The following is a 17446-nucleotide window of genomic DNA, read 5'->3' as shown; positions in this document are numbered from 1 at the left end:
GGCCAGAACTAGAAAATAAGAGGTCAAAAGAGGCATCCCCTGGACAAGAGAAGCCAGGGCTCTCCATCCTTTTGAACCCTTTGAAAACTGGTAAGGGAAGGCCTGTAAGCAGACAGTTAAGGCCTTAGTGACCTGTTTCAGCCAGGATCCTGCACTGGTATCAGCTGATCACACCTGGTGTAAATCCTTTAAACACATTCACACACACACAGCCTCAGAGCTGTGTGGCATCAGGAAGATGCCAGGAACGTAGCTAAATTCTGCTGGCAGAAGCTTGAACTTCCTGAGGTCCAATATCTTGTTTGTAACTTGAACTTCGTGAGGTCCAGTATCTTGTTTGTAAGTCAGAACTTTTGGCTCTAAGTTAGTGAGATACAAGTTCAAGAGGTGTGCCTGTGAGGTACGGGGTGAACAGCAAAACCCTCTCACCTCTGGGTCCACCAATGCCAAGCAAGATATAGCAGCAGTGACAGGTGGTTGTTCTGGTTGACTCTATTTTCATGATGCATGTTCCCTCTTGCAGCTTCACCAATAGGATGCCACCTCTCTTGAGGGAGTCAGAGTCATAGGAGACTCCCAGGGTCCAGAGAGATACAGTATCCGTCACACCAGAGAGCTTGGAACTTTCCAAGATGGAGCCAGTGTTGGTTCTCACCTCTCCAGCTCTTGGTAAATGTAACTGCTGAAGCTGGAGGGACCAAAGAGAGATTCAGAATAGGTGACGGTCAAGGAAAGAAACCCAGGACCTCCAGTTAGGCTAGACCAGAGTTTTCTCTAAATGAATTTGAATTTGGCATTGAGGTTGGCACAAATTTTAATAATATACCACAACTACTTGATGATGTATAATTAAAATAGGTACTGGAATGTTCTCTACAAGACATTTTTCCCCAGGAGTATTAATAACATATAGTTCTGAGAGCCTTATAAAGCTTTGAATGGAATATATGAATATCGGAAAGCTTTACACCTTCTGGAAGTCTGTCCCTAGAGGGCAAAACTCTGGTGGAGTGTTTTACTTACGAGTCCCACCCTAAAAGTTTGGGTGACACTTAAAATAATAACTTTTTAAATTTTTTTATTAGAGTATAGTTAGTTGATTTACAATGTTGTGTTAGTTTCATGTGTATACAGCAAAGTGAATCAGTTATACATATACATATATCCACTCTTTTTTAGATTCTCTTCCCATATAGGCCATTACAGAGTAGTGAGTAGAGCTCCCTATGCTATACAGTAGGTCCTTATTTGTTATCTATTTTATATATAGTAGTGTGTGTATGTCAATCCCAACCTCCCAGTTTATCCCTCTCCCCCACCCCCTCGTAACCATAAGTTTGGTTTCTACATCTGTAACTCTATTTCTGTTTTGTAGGTAAGTTCATTTGCACCCATTTTTTAGATTCCACATATAAGTGATATCATGTGATATTTCTCTTTCTCTGTCTGACTTACTTTACTTAGCATGACAATCTGTAGGTCCATCCATGTTGCTGCAAATGGCATTATTTCATTCTTTTTAATGGCTGAGTAATATTCCATTGTATGTATGTACCACATCTTTATCCATTCCTCTGTTGATGGACACTTAGGTTGCTTCCATGTCCTGGCTATTTTAAATAGTGCTGCTGTGAACTTTGGGGTGCATGTACGTTTTTGAATTATGGTTTTCTCCTGATATATGCCCAGGAGTGGGATTGCTGGATCGTATGGTAGCTCTGTTTTTAGTTTTTAAGAAATCTCCATACTGTTTTCCATAGTGGCTGTACCAATTTACATTCCCACCAACAATGTAGGAGGGTTCCTTTTTCTCCTCACCCTCTCCAACATTTATTGTTTGTAGATTTTTTGATGATGGCCATTCTGATAAAATAATAAATTTTAAAGTTATGTTCAGTTCTCTAAACTAAAATCTTAAAACCTATGTTACCATCTGTACCTATGAGCATTATCCCTGGAACTCTTCCCTTGTTTGCTCCCGAGTCACTGAGAGGTCTCTGTTGTTTTTCAGATAAATGATACAGCCATTTATTTCCTAGTATCTAGCTCCACTCCCCACCCCCCTGCAGTACTTATCTCCCATGTCCATCAGATTTCACTTCACAGGTCCCTTCATCTGATCAGTGTGTTTCTTGCCAAACATCTTTCAAGACCTCCTGGAAGTATCTTGCCAGAAACCATTGCCCCATCATTTTAAAATATTTAGCTAACTCTTCATTTCCCATATTCTCCTTTTGATTCCAAGGGTAATAATGCTAACCCAAGTACATGTAACCTGTATTTCCTAAAGCCTCTCCAGCCTGGGGTTTTAAAAGGATCATACTAAACCCTTAATTACCCGTCTTTGCTTTCTCTCCCTCATCCCTGGAGAGAGATGATGGCAGGGAATGACTTGCAATCCAGGAGCAGCTCCCTAGCCAGCATCAGGCTCTCCTCATCTCCAAACAATTAGTCTCAACCCTGCTTTCAAACACAACCACCTGGGGAATTTTTTTTAAAAACCCTGACACCTGAGTCCTATCCCACACCAAGTAAATCAGAAACTCTTAGGATGAAGCCCTGGGCTTGGTAGTTTTCAATACTCTGCAGATGGGTTCTAAAGTGCATCCTGGTTGGAAAGAACCATCGCAAGGCCTGATTAACCGTGAGCCCTCACTGAGCATTTATTTATATCCAGGTGTCAGCCCACGAGGTCATGGCACAGGAAGCAGCACAGGGACCCTCCAACCAAGCCATTCAGATTCTCCCACCCACTACTTCTTGCCTCCTGTGCCTCCCCCATTCTTTGAGGCAGGGCTCCTGTCACTAAAGTGACTTCTGAGAACACAGGGAGGCTGGTGAACTCCTCTGCAAATTTCTGAGGTGTTAGCACTTCAATCACTATCATTCATTCAGAATATGTAAGTCACCTTCTTGCTTTGAATTAATCATTTTCCATTTTCCCAAGGTGATTCAGAAACTCAGAGCTCACTGACAACATGTGAGCAGGTGTGTGGGCCTGTGGACATACCCCACGGTTCCATGCACGGCAGGACACACCTTGAGAGCTAACCGACAATGGCGACAGCAACAACAAAAACAACAAAAATCTGTGTTTTCCCAATTATAAAAAAATAGAGGCTTGTCTCTGAAAGCACATTTTTATCTCTCTAGATTTCCAGCAGTGTTAAAATGCACAGTCATTTCTAACCTTGTTTGAATTCATCTTCTTTTCAGAAATTGCACATTTGTTTTCAAAGCATTGGGTTGGAGCATTTTGCTGCTACGTGGTAGCCATACCAACAGTGGTACTCAGGACATGAATACACCTGCACATAGAGCCCATGCAATTTTAATGTCTGCTAACCCATTGATAAGCACACTGCAAGGAGAGTTAAAGACCTAGGATAGAGAGCCACTGAGCTAGCAAAATTCACTTTCTAGGAATCGTCACTTTTTGTGGTTAATTAGGACCCTCACCGACCATCTCAGCAATGGTTAAATCACTTATTCACTCATTCTTTCATTCAATAAACTTTTCCTTGTGTGCCAGGTACTGTGCTTTGAGTTGGGGCTAAACTAATGTATAAAACATAGTCTCAGCCTCCCAAATCTATGGTCCACAGCCAATCATATAAACAGATAATGACTTTTGCAAATGCTTTTCCTCTCCATGGTATGCTCTTCTCCCATCCCTTTATCTGGATAAATTCTATTCAACCCTTTAGATCTTGACTAGGATGTCACTTAATCTGGAAAACTCTCCTTGACACTTCAAGTCAGGCTTAGGTGTCCTTTCTATGTGCTTCCATACCACACAGACTTTGCACTTTGTCTTTTAGTTACTTGTTTATGTATCGATATCCCCTCAATAGACAATGAGCTGCTTAAGGACAAGCGTCACGTCACATCCATCTTTGTATCTTCAATGACTAGCACATAACAGAAACTCAATAGATGATCGTTGTATAAATAACTGAGTGAGTGATAGAGGTCTTCACAGGGTATTCTGAGAACACAGAGGAGATACACCAAAAGAGATGTCCTGTTAAGTGACTGCTAAATGAAGTCATAGATGATAAGTTCAAGTTATCCAGACTTTGGCTGGTTGGAAGGTGGAAGCAGAGTTTTCTGTGCTAGAAAACTTCCAGCATGATGGTGCTGATATAGAGAACAAAATGTGAGGTAGGATATGCGGAGAGGAAAATCTGGGGCAGCTAGAATGAGGGAATGGGGGATGGTTCCGACAAAGCAGACTGAAACTCCATTTCCCCCTTTGTTCCCATCTAAGTGAACAAACACACAGATTTGAGGAGTGCCAGGGGCTGATCTCCAGGAGTTACACACTTGTTCCCAGCATGTGTAATAGTCACTAACACACAAACCACACTGAAAACCCTTCTCTGATATAAGAACCATTTCCTGCCCTGCCCTGTGAGATTCAGTGCATGGGAGGAAGGGAGCTCCAGAGGGGAGCTGCCAGGTCACCTGCTTAACACTCATAGAAAGTCTCTGTCCCTGACTACAAATTCTGGGTAAAACACCTTGTCAAATGTGATGGGCCCATTTTCCTCTGCCCAGCCTCTTCCTAAAACCCAGCTCTTCTTATGCATCCTGGGCAGGCCTGGGAAGAGTACATTGCCTAATTTCTCCTTCCTCCATTGTGTTTTTAATATTAATTCCAGTGATATAGTTATTTACATCCAATGCAACCAATACCCTATTTAAGATAATCCCAGGCCTTCAGAAAACCCACTTCTGTTTTTAGAAGATCAGCTGATAGGATTCAATCATCAGTTAATTAATTCAACAACCATTTAACAAGTACTTTCTCAGTGTCAGGCAGTATGCTGGAGTCTGAAGATTCTAGGATGAAGACATGTGGTCCCTACCCTTTTACTGCTGACTGTCTAGTGGAAGAAGCTCTAGGACATGGAAATTGCTTATGTGAGGGCAGTGCTGAGGCCATTGTTGACCTGCCTCTTGAAATGTGGTCACCAGCAAACTGTTTAGAAAGGCACAGTCTTGGGTCCCTCTTCCCAATCTACCGAATCAAAACTCAGGAGGTGGAGCCAGCAATCTGGGGCCTGTTAGGCCCTCTGGTCAAAGCTCTACACTGAATCACACCAGACCTATAAGGAGGACCCACTAGCAATTCCAAGCTTTCCTCTCCACAATTCACTTTCTCTTCTTAAGGAACTACTGAGAGTAACAGAAAACACCAATAAGGAGTGACACTATCCAAAACAAAGTAAAATACTATTTTATCACATAATGGCAACACCAGACACTTCTCCCTAAAATCACAGAGACGGGCAGTTTCGTGGAGATCAGTGTGGTATGGACTAGACGGGCCAGAGTCATTTCAGCATCAGCATATAAGGAATCAGAGAGGGAAACATCATCCTTGACTTCATTCTGCTCTCTACCGCTTGGGGGAAAAAAAGAATCATATCAGCTTGGCTGTTCAGAAAAAGAGCAGGAGCCCCAGAGTTATTTCAGTGCATGGGAATGGCCATGGGATAAACTGAAATAATAAACAACTTGAATGCTTAAGAAAATAAAGACAAGGGGGAGAGATCACCATCCGGGCATGTGAGTTCTGCAACCCTGTCATAGTTCTAAACAAATTCAAGCAGATTGCTTTCTTTCTGGAGTTCTAGTAAAATGGAGCTTGCCACTGGCAGCCGGTTCAGAGCTCCTGGCCGCGTTTAGTTTAGTTTAGTTTTGTTTTGTTTTTGGCTTATTGCCATGTGTCATTAGTGACCTATTTTCACTGCAGTGAGATCAGCCATGTCTGCAGGCCCCTGAATCAGCAGTTTCTTCTCTGCTCACTAACTCCAGGCTGGCAAAGCTGATACCAGTGTCACAGAAAGTGCCACCCCTGCACTCTCCCCAGAGGTGGGGAAGGCACCATTTTGTTACAATGTCGTCTTTGACCCGAGGCTGCCCTGAGAGCCCAGCTGTCATGTCTCCTCCAAATAAGCAGCTGAACTTGGAATTATCTTGGCCTAGTAATTAATCGGGACTAAAAATAGCCCCAAACTGCGTGGGCTTTGCTTAATTCCTACCCAGGGAGGAAAGGTAGTTTTTTTAAAAAATCTAATTGCAAAACCATATTTTATAAGGCTTTGCACCAAAACATAAAAATAATTATCCAACACCCTAGTTTGGGAGACAATTCACAGTTAATCTGGCTCTCTAAAAAAATAAAACGTGCAGTCGTTTGAATTGCACATTGATTTGAAATGATTAATTCTTGGTGGATATTAAAAGGAGCCAGGAATTGTACTCATAGAATCTTCTACCGGCAAACACAAGTTCGTGGAAAGAAAGTAGCCATTGGTTTAAATAGCTGCAAAAGACAGCCTGTTGCCAGGCAGATTAGACAGTGAGCAGAGTTCCACAAGGGGGCGCTCTCTCCACTCGTCCTTCAAGCCGAGGGCTCTGCGTTTCTCAGCCCTTGGGCTGCTCTTGGCTTTGCCCTTTGCAAACAACCTGCTCCTAAGAGCAAATGCTCAGTGCCCTGAGGAATGCTGCTTCTGTGATGGCTTTCTGGCTGAGATCAGGCAAATGTTATCTCTGCGATATCGGAGAATCGACTTCAAATGAAGGGAAATCAAGCAAAACGTTCAAAATAAAAGGGAAAGTATAAATACATCTAGATTGTGTTCTCTCCATAGTGATCTATCTCTGTGTGCTCATTTTTTTGCTTCCCTAATGATGAGAATATGATAGGATGAAATGAAAGTACTTTTATCACAGCGATCCATGTCTGACCCAGGGTCAGAAACAGCCGTGGCACCGACCCAACAGTGACAATTGCAGGGCCAGGTGTATTTCAGGAGACCCTCTACACGCATTTCTCTCCTCCCTCAGCCTACAACTTCACCTCACACCCAAGCAGCCCCACAAGGCTACACCCCAAGGGCCTTTCTTCCTGATCTGGATCCCTTGGCCTCCATTCCTATCCCCTCTCCCCCAGTTCAAAACTTACCTTACCTCCTCAAAGACACTCAGGAAGGACTAGCTGGTGAACCAAAGCATAGATTCGCTTTACATAGACACAAGTGAAGAATTAGAATAAGGGAGCGGGAACTAATGCAAGAATGACTTGGATTCAGCATAAAACACTGAACAGGTAACTGGGCTTTGAGGAAAAAAAACTATTCCCACTCCTTACACCACCACCACCTCTGCACACACACAAACCTATCCAAATTCAGAGACCAAGAGTCTACCATGTACCAGCTGTATGAATTAGACGAATCACTTATCCCCTCTGAGCTCAGCCATAGCATCTGAAAAAAACATGATAATAAAAATATCCGTTCTACTCCATAGGTTATTCTGGGGCTAACATAAGATAATGTATGTGAAACCCTCTGTGGGTTATAAGAAGCTATATTAACACAGAGTGTACCCATCCCTGGAGCTGTTCAATCAGATTGACAGGGGTAGACAAGAGAAGAGGGAAAGTTGAATTCGGTTATATTATTATTAATTCATATCTCAGCAAACAGAGGATCACTAAGTTTCCTCTTGAAGAGAATCTATGATTCTATGAATCTGTCTCTAGTTATGGGTTATCCAAAGTTATGAACTGAATGTGTCCCCCCAAAATTCATATGTTGAAACACTACCCTGCAATACGATGATATTTGGAGGTGGAGCCTTTGGGAAACAGTGAGGATTAGATGAGGTCATGAGGGTAGAGTACTCATGAATGGGATTAGTGCTCTCATGAGAGTCTCCAAGGAGCTTACTGCCCTCTGCTCTCCATCACGTGAGGATACAAGGAGAAGTTGGCATTCTACGACCCGGAAAAGGGCCCGCACAGAACCACCATGCTAGCACCCTGATCTCGGATTTCTGGCCTCTGGAGCTGTGAGAAATACATTTCTGTTGTTGCACCCAGACTACGGTACTTGTTATAGCAGCCCAAATGGACTAAGACCTCCAAGTTGGCCTTGACCCAGAGGAATGTTCTGAAAGATAAACACTTACAGACTCCGTGCAAAGATTTTACTTGAGAAATGTTTATGATAGATTTGCAAAAAACTGGAAACTCTATCCCACATAGAGAGGTTTAGTTAAACCTCTATAAATTCCCTATATAATGAATTATCATGCATCCATTACAGTGACATACAAGAGCACATAAGAATATTTTAAAAGTCCGTATTAAGGAATTAACAGAGAAAAAAATAACTTGTCAAACATCTAGTAGACTGACATTAAAATGTGTGCACACAGGGAACTATATTCAATATCCTGTGATAAATCATAATGGAAAGGAATATGAAAAAGAATGTATATATATGTATAACTGAATCACTTTGCTGTACAGCAGAAATTAACACATTGTAAATCAACTATAATAAAATATTTTTTTTTAAAAAAACACCAAAAAAAGTGTGCACACATGCACATGCTTCCACACACAATGCATGTAACATGCATACTGAAGAGTCCAGAATACATATCAACAAGCATGTTTGCAATCAAAGAAGGTTAGAATTATGGATTACTTTAATTTGGTACTTTTGGCTTTTATTTATTTTCTACTGTTCTACAAGGAAGATACATTATTTGGATAATACAAAAACACCCAGTAATAGTTATATATAAAAAAAGATTCTGAGCTCTAGAGAAGACCAGTGGGAGAGTTCTGAGGCCAGAGCTCTTTGAGAACACCCTCAGCACTGCCGTAGAAGAGGCCCCTGGACCCAGAGCTCTGCCCTGCTGGGGCCCTTATCTAAGATGACTCAGGCCCTTATCTGAGATTTCTGCCCTGGCAGCTGTATTGTGCCTGCTTATCGGATGAGGCCTGAATCAGAGATGGGGAGGGAGCTGGCCTCTGGAGTCTGTGTGGAGGAAGAAATCACATCAAAACCTAATATATTTTCAGTCTCATGCCAATGGGTGACTTAGCAGCACAATGATTCTGTGAAAGGAAGAGGGTCCCCAGAACTCAACAAATGTGTGACCTCTTAGTTCATCACCTTTGACATGGGCTGGGTAAGAATCGCTAAGAATCAGAGGAGAACTGTGGGCCCAGAAACATACTATTTGTCTGGAAGAGTCTCACCCCTGCCCGGAATTATCTAATAGGCTTTATTAATGCCTTTTTCCTACTCAGTGTAGTCAGTCAGTGTGTAATAAGAGTGTGGAAAGTCACAGCTTATATTATTAAAATTCTAGCAAGTACACCAGGCCCTGGGCTTGGAAATACACACAAATCTCCTCATTTGAATAGTTGATTTAATATTGTTAGTTCTACCCTGTGTCATCTGGGTAGAGCTCAAGGCCTAATGAAGCCTCAGGAGCTGATCTTATCCCTATCCAGGATTGTTAGCTTCAGAGAGAGAATTTTCCCCACGGCCACAAAGCTCTTCTCCTCGGCTCTTAACCTGGATATGGCACAAGAAGCACAAGGCCTCCTAACTCCCGGGACAATGACCCTCAATCCTTAGCCCACTGAGACAGTAGCCCTGTGTTCCCACAAACAGGAAACCGCTGTTTCCTGGGGGTGAAGCTTGGCTTGGCAAAAATGATGCAGCCCGGGGATTAGCCAGACAGGAAAGGTGAAAAAATGATGTTCTAACTGGCAATGTGTCCGAGAATCCACTAGATGGGTAGTGACAATTGGTGGGCTGTGGCTCTCCAGAGGTGGGAAAAAAGCGAAAAGACAATGGAAACACCTAGAAGGTGAGACCAGGAGAAGCAGAGATTTTTCAGCCCCTCTTCAAAATAGTAGCATTCGTCTTTTCTCTCTCTGTGCTGCTCATATCTCCTGTTTTCCTACCATCAAAGCACTTCTCACCCCATGTTACTGTCACTGTCTACGTCCCTTAGTAAACCTCAAGGGTCACGTGAGCGGGAGCCATTTCCCTTGTCCCCCAAGCCCAGCACACTGCAAACTCATAGTACGTGCTTCATAAATAAGTCATAAATGTGAGTGAATGAATAATGTATGCAAAGACTAGCCCTGAAGAAGAAATGAGCGACATATCCTAACAAAGATGGGCATGGCACAGAACTTGGAGATCAAAGTCAGCCCCTTGGGTGGACTTCAGGGACAGGTTTTGAACAAGGAGGGAGGAAGAACTATGACACTACTTGTCAGTGAGGCCAGTGAGCCTCTGGAGTTGAGTCAGCCTAGACAGCTTGTGTACTTGCAGCACCCACTTTGTTTGCTATGAGCTGCAGGGTATTTTCTTCTGTTTCTTATACTCTTTAATTTTGTGGGAACAGTGATTGCTGTATATTTCAAATACTCCCAGGGCTAAATGGGTATGTAAAGAGGAAAAGGATGGAGAGGGGCTGAATGGTCAGGCCACCAAAGATGGCTATTCTCTTGTTCTCTCCCCCCACTTCTCGACCAGTCCCTGCTTCATCTACACCCTGCTCACATGAACGTGCTTGCCCTCAGCCCCAGCTAGTGACTGTTCTAATCCTTAGGCCAGAATGGCTCCACCTACTCGTTTATTAAAGAGAAACATCTGCCCTAGTGATAGTCATTAACCTGTGGGGCTGTGAGTTGCTGGTTTCCCTGGTAACTGATGAGCCAACCTGACGTCAGTTCCCCCTATAAATGGCAGCCTCCCTCTCCCCAGAATACCAAAGATGGCTGCCTTGTCCTGCCTGCTGTCTGCTATACACAGTGGGATTTCACTCCAGGACCCTTTTGCTTCAGACGCGTAAGGTCCCCCATCCAGTGAACCCCTGTCTGTCGCTGTCGCCAGGGTCTTTTTTGGTCTCAAGGCTGGGCAGCTGCAAGGCTTGCAGGCCGGTGGGGTGCAGCCCAACAGGAGCCATGTCACCAAAAATTTCCTGGGGGAACTGGTATAAAAGTGCACCGATGGTGTGTGACATTGAGAAGGATAGCTCTTAACATCTGGTAGAAAATTTTCCTATCTGAAGCCTGCTTCTCTTTCTCCTGATCACTGATTTGTAAAGGGAGTTTTCCCAGTCCACATTCTTCTTAAGACCATCAGCCCAAACCAGGAGCCTGGTCTGTTCACAAATTCCCAGGTACCCTTTTTTTTTTTTTTTTTACCTCTTTTTAAAATTGAGGTATATAGTTGATTTCCAATGTTGTGTTAATTTCGGTGCGTGGCAAAATGATTCAGTGATCATATATATATATATATATATATATGTATTCTTTTTCAGATTCTTTTCCATTATGGGTTATACAAGATATTGAATATTGTTCCCTGTGCTATATAGTAGGTCCTTGTTGTTAATCTATTTTATATATAGTAGTGTGTATCTATTAATCCCAAACTCCTAATTTATCCCTCCTCCCTTTCCCCTTTGGTAACCATAAATTTGTTTTCTATGTCTGTGAGCCTATTTCTGTTTTGTAAATAAGTTAATTTGTATCATTTTTTAGATTCCACGTATAAGTGATATCATATGATATTAGTCTTTCTCTGTCTGACTTACTTCACTTAGTATGATAATCTCTAGGTCCATCCATGTTGCTGCAAATGGCATTATTTTATTGGTTTTTATGGCTGAGTAATACTATTCCATTGTATTGGGTCGACCAAAAAGTTAATTTGTTTTTCTGTAATATGTTATGGAAAAACCCGAATGAACTTTTTGGCCAACCCAATATATATGTACCACATCTTTATCCATGCCTCTGTCGATGGACATTTAGGTTGCTTCCATGTCTTGGCTATTGTAAATGGTGCTGCTATGAACTTTGGGGTGCATGTACCTTTTTGAATTAGGGTTTTCTCTGGATATACGCGCAGGAGTAGGATTGGTGGATCATATGGCAACTCTATTTTTAGTTTTTAAAGGAAACTCTATACTGTTTTCCATAGTGGCTGCACCAATTTACATTCCCACCAATAATGTAGGAGGGTTCCCTTCTCTCCATAACCTTTCCAGCATTTATTTCTTGTAGACTTTTTGATGATGGCCATTCTGACTGGTGTGAGGTGATACCTCATTGTAATTTTAATTTGCATTTCTCTAATAATTAGCTATGCTGAGGATCTTTTCATGCGCCTGTTGGCCATCTGTATGTCTCTTTTGGAGAAATGTCTATTTAGGTCTTCTGCCCACTTTTTGATTGGGTTGTTTGTTTGTTTGTTCTATATTGAGCTGTATGAACTGTTTATAAATTTTGGAAATTAAACCCTTGTTGGTCACATCATTTGCAAATATTTTCTCCCATTCCATAGGTTGTCTTTTCATTTTGTTTATTGTTTCCTTTGCTGTGCAAAAGCTTTTAAGTTTAATTATGTACCATTTGTTTATTTTTGCTTTTATTTACATTACTCTAGGAGACAGATCCAAAAAAAATATTGCTGTGATTTGTGTCAAAGAGCGTTCTGCCTTTGTTTTCCTCTAGGAGTTTTATAGTACTCAGTCTTACATTTAGGTTTTTAATTCATTTTGAGTTTATTTTTGTATATGGCATTAGAGAATGTTCTAATTTCTTTCTTTTACATGAGGCTGTCCAGCTTTCCCAGCACCACTTATTGAAGAGACTGTCTTTTCTTCATTGTATATTTTTGTCTCCTTTATTGTAGATTAATTGACCATAAATGCACGGGTTTATTTCTGGGCTTTCTGTCCTGTACCATTGGTCTATGTGTCTGTTTTTGTGCCAGTACCATGGTGTTTTGATGACTACAGCTTGGTAGTATAGTCTGAAGTCAGGGAGTGTGATTCCTCCAGCTCTAGTCTTCTTTCTCAAGATTATTTTGGCTATTTGGGGTCTTTTGTGTTTCCATACAAATTTTTAAATTCCAGGTCTGTGAAAAATTCCATTGGTAATATGATAGGGATTGCACTGAATCTGTAGATTGCCTTGGGTAGTATGGTCATTTTAACAATATTCATTCTTCCAATCCAAGACAGAGGTATCCTTTCTTAAATGGACATTACATCAGTCCCATTATAAGTCCCCAGGAATAGGTCTGTGTCTGAAGAGTAAAGGTCATGATATCTATTGTTAGTAGTTAAGAGGGATAATTGTATGCTAATTTTGGCATCAGTAAGCATTGTAGACCCAGATCACAACAAAGGTTTTAGAAGCTTAACTAAAAATAGGGGTGATTGAGGAAAGGCAGTGACTTGAAATCAGCTATACAGTCTGTGTTATTCTCTTTGTTGGAGAAAGCCCTGCAAAGGGAGCGGAAATCAGTAGAGAAGAAAATAGCCCATTCTTATACCTGTAGGCACCCACTAGTGACATGGTTTAGAGAGCAGAAAACTGGCCTGGGAATCTGGACACCCAGCTGCTATCAACATCAGCCGAGCAAACATGGGCTTCTCAGCAAGTGAGGTGGACCTTGATGTTCCCTTAATAAGGAATACTCTGTGCCACATCCACCCACGGCAGATCCTTATCCTTGGGTCTCAGCTTAAACACTCTTCCTCAGACAGACCTCCTCAGATACACCCCTTTCCTGGCCATTCGCTATCACTCTTTCTATTTCATTCACCATCCGAAGCTATCTTGTACTCGTACTTGTTTTATTGACTGTGTCCTCTCAATCCATATATAAGCTCCATAAAGGCAGGTACCCCATGTCTTTTGCTCACTGCTTTATTGCAAGCACTTAGAATGGTGTCTGGCACATAGTAGGCCTTCAATCACTACGTGTTGAATTTATGAATGAATATGAGATTCAAGATGGCAGTGGGAAAAGTGCTTCCTATTACTAATAGGGCAGGTCCCTTCCTTTGAAAAGGAAAAGTACATTTTCTAAAGGTAGGGAAGCAGGGAACAAAGTGGATATTTATATCAGAGGAAAAGCCCTTTATTCCCACATTGAAGCACTAACATTTCCTCCCAGCTCTGCATTTCTGCCTGTGGGTGGACACAGCAGAAGGCAGCTGTGAGGCTGAAGAGGGGAGTGGGTAGGGTAGGCAGTAAGAATTAACAAATGAACCAAGTTATCACTGTGATTTAAAACAGGATGTTTACATACCACTCCCAGAAGGCAGAGGATGGCTTTGTCTTTCCCACTCGGGTGCAGTGAGAAGATTTAGTTAAAGTAACTGAAAATCTCTGGGAACTTGTTCAAGTCTTTTGAAAACTGCTGTCCACGGGAGGGTGCTAAGGAGGGGACAGTGGCAAGCTCAGACAGCTGGCATTTGGTTGTTTTCCGAGTATCCAGGCAGCTCAGGATACCAAACAAAAACGACCCTTCCACGTTGTGGCCCCTCCACCCATGGCGCCCACCCTTCAGACCCATTCTACCTGTGGCCGTGCCACCTGCCTCTGTCTCCAGGCATCCATGCCTTAGCCTGGCTCTCTCTGAGCACCTGTGTACGGTGGAATGATTGAGGGTGTCCACCATACTGTTGAGCCGTATGAAGCCAGTGCCTTATTTATATAATCACTTTCATTTACATAAGGTGCCATGTTCTAATGACAGCGGTTGTGGAGAGGCTAGCTAAGGACAATTACCCTCCCATATATTTGTTTAGTACTTTATACCGCTGACAAAGCTCTTTCACCAAGATCATATCGTTTTAATTTTAATCCTTGTCACTGGGGGACTTCCCTGGTGGTCCAGTGGTTAGGACTCCACACTTCCACTGCAGGGGACACAGGTTCGACCCCTGATCCCTGGTCTGGGAACTAAGATCCTACATAGCCAAGGAGCGGGGCCAAAAAAAAAAAAAAAAAAATCAATCCTCATCACTGCACTTCCTGTTTAAAAAAAAAAAAAAAAAAAGCAGGTATTTTCCCATCATCATTTTATAGAAGATTCTAAGGTCAAAAGAGGTGAAGGACCTGCCCCAGTTCACAGAACTAGGAGGACCCAGGTCTCCTCGTCTCCACAAGCAGCATTAAAAGGCAAACGTCAGGGACATATATACACTACCAAGTGAAAAATAGATAGTTAGTGGGAAGCAGCCACATAGCACAGGGAGATCAGCTCGGTGCTTTGTGACCACCTAGAGGGGTGGGACAGGGAGGGTGGGAGGGAGACGCAAGAGGGAGGAGATATGGGGATATATGTATATGTATGGATGATTCACTTTGTTTATAAAGCAGAAACTAACACACCACTGTAGAACAATGATACTCCAGTAAAGATGTTTAAAAAAAGGCAAACGTCTAGGAAGAGAACCAAGGTTGACACCCTCTTATGTCACAACCGAATCTCTTTGTAAAGATTTATGGAGATTCAAGAAGAACCTATTTGATAACTTTGTTGTATCAGATCAGGATCGATGGCTCGGCAGGCTTTGCATGGTGCCTGGCACATGAGGCAATTATTGAATGGTGGAAAGAAAGAAGGAGGGAAAAAAGAAGAGAAGGAAGAAAGTTCTTCTGTTTGAGGGGATGAGATTGGCTGCAGAGTACACCCAAATCCTCCTTATGAGAATGGTATGAAAGCAGCGACCCACTAGAGTTGATTGTCGCTCAGCAAGTAGAATTTTGGAGCTGACAGGAGCTCAACATAAGCTGTCCAGCTTCGTTTGCTAGTTACTATGCCCACTTCAGCTGCAAGGATGTTTGGGTGTCTGCCTCTGATCATCAGCTGATCTGAACTCACATGCGCATATACAAACATTAAAAGCAAATACTTTCTGGGCTAAAAATAAAGTACACATAAAAGCCTGTTTAAACGAATCATTCTTCTTTTAGAAGCTAAACAGAGTGAGAGGGGAGCAGCTGACATTGTGTGGGACCAGGGGCAGTGTGGACAGTCTCTCTTTGATCCTCTGAGAATTTCCAAGTTGGAAACACTTTGGGGAGATGATTCCTTCCCTCAGGATACAGGCTGCATCCAGCCTTCCCCTGTGGGTGTTGGTTTTGAACCTTTCTCTTCCTCTCTCCCCCTGTAAATGACTTAATCATTTAATACATAAAATAAGAAAGGTGTGGCTGAACATATAGGAGAGGCTAGAAGGTGTCCCAGCCTGGAGTCAAACAGGGAAACTTACTGTTTAAAGTAATGTTAGGCGCTGGCCATTAGGTCTATAGAATAGCCTTCTCCCTTGTTCTCTTGCCTCCATCACATATTCATTGCTTCCTTCCTTCACTCATTGTCAGGCATGTAGGTACAAATACGAATAAGAAATCGTTCCTACTGTCAGGGAGCTCTAGTCAAGTAAGAAGCAGGCATGGGGGAAGGTGCAGGAAGGAGGCTGGAGGGTGATGGAGACAAGACACGTGCTGCTCTAAGGAGTTTGCCCTTGACCCTCCAGGTCAGTGTTTCTGAACTTGTATGGATCAACATTAAAAGAAAGAGCTGATTAAATATTCTTAGTATTGACAACTTATTTTTGTTACAACATTATTTAAATCTATGAAAACATAAGCCGGTATAACTTCTTAATGTCTATAATCCTTATACAACAATAAAACCAGACGCAAGAGGGAAGGGATGTGGGAACAGATGTATATGTATGACTGATTCACTTTGTTATAAAGCAGAAACTAATATAAATAAATAAATAAATAAATAAAAATAAAAAATAAACTACTTAATCATGGAAAAACAAACAAAAAAAACCCCAATAAAACCAAAGCAAATTTACAAAGTAAAACCTAATACAAGGCATATTAACAAAATATGTTACTAATCTTACCAATAATGTCCCTTAGAGCAAAATAAAATATTTTTTCTTCTGGTGGGCACCATTAGCCAACTGACCCAAGGTCACATCATCAATATTGGGATAAAACCATTTTAAGAGTTCTCATCACAAGGAGAATTCTTTTTTTATAAAGTATTATTTTTAAATGTCTGAGAGACCCCATCAGCCCCAAGAATAAAGTTACTGAAGACCACAGTCTGAAGTTTGAGGAAATACTGCATAAGTGTTTGGGACCCACCGCTGACAGATTTTGAGCAGGGAAGTGACATGATCAGTTTCCACGGTAGAGCAGTTACTCCAGGGGCAGCCGTGCCAGACTATTGGAGGAGTGAGGAGGTGACTTGGGAGACCCCTACAATCATTTAGGTGAGGACGATGAACAAAGACAGGATGAGAGATGACGTATAAGAGAATATACCAGAGATGTCTGTAAAAGGCAGGATCTGTAGAACACAGGGGCTGATTAAATGTGGCAGGTGAAGGAGAAAGGGGCGTTTCCAGCTTAGATGATGCTCTTAAACCCATCAGGAGATTTAAAAATACAGCAGGAACTAACACAACAATGTAAAGCAATTATACTCCAATAAAGATGTTAAAAAAAAAACAAGTGAGTTTATTTTCAGTCATAGCCACTTTGGGGAGGCCGTGCACTGTTGAGACACAGACAGTCAAGTACAGTGGGTTAGAACTGAGGAGAAGAAGCCTCTGAATGAGGCCAGCATGCTAGGAATGTCAAGCAGTCACCAGCCTATAAACCGTAACTTGGATGTCCAAGAAGGTCTCAATGTCCACTCCCCCGACTCCCAAAGAAAATGTTTCTCCTGTCTCCTAGTTGCTACCCGAAGTCCCACCCCCAAGGATCATAACTCCAATA

The sequence above is a fragment of the Hyperoodon ampullatus genome (assembly GCF_949752795.1).
Source record: "Hyperoodon ampullatus genome assembly, chromosome: 11".
NCBI lineage: Eukaryota > Metazoa > Chordata > Mammalia > Artiodactyla > Ziphiidae > Hyperoodon > Hyperoodon ampullatus.
Note: the sequence above shows the minus strand (reverse complement) of the source record.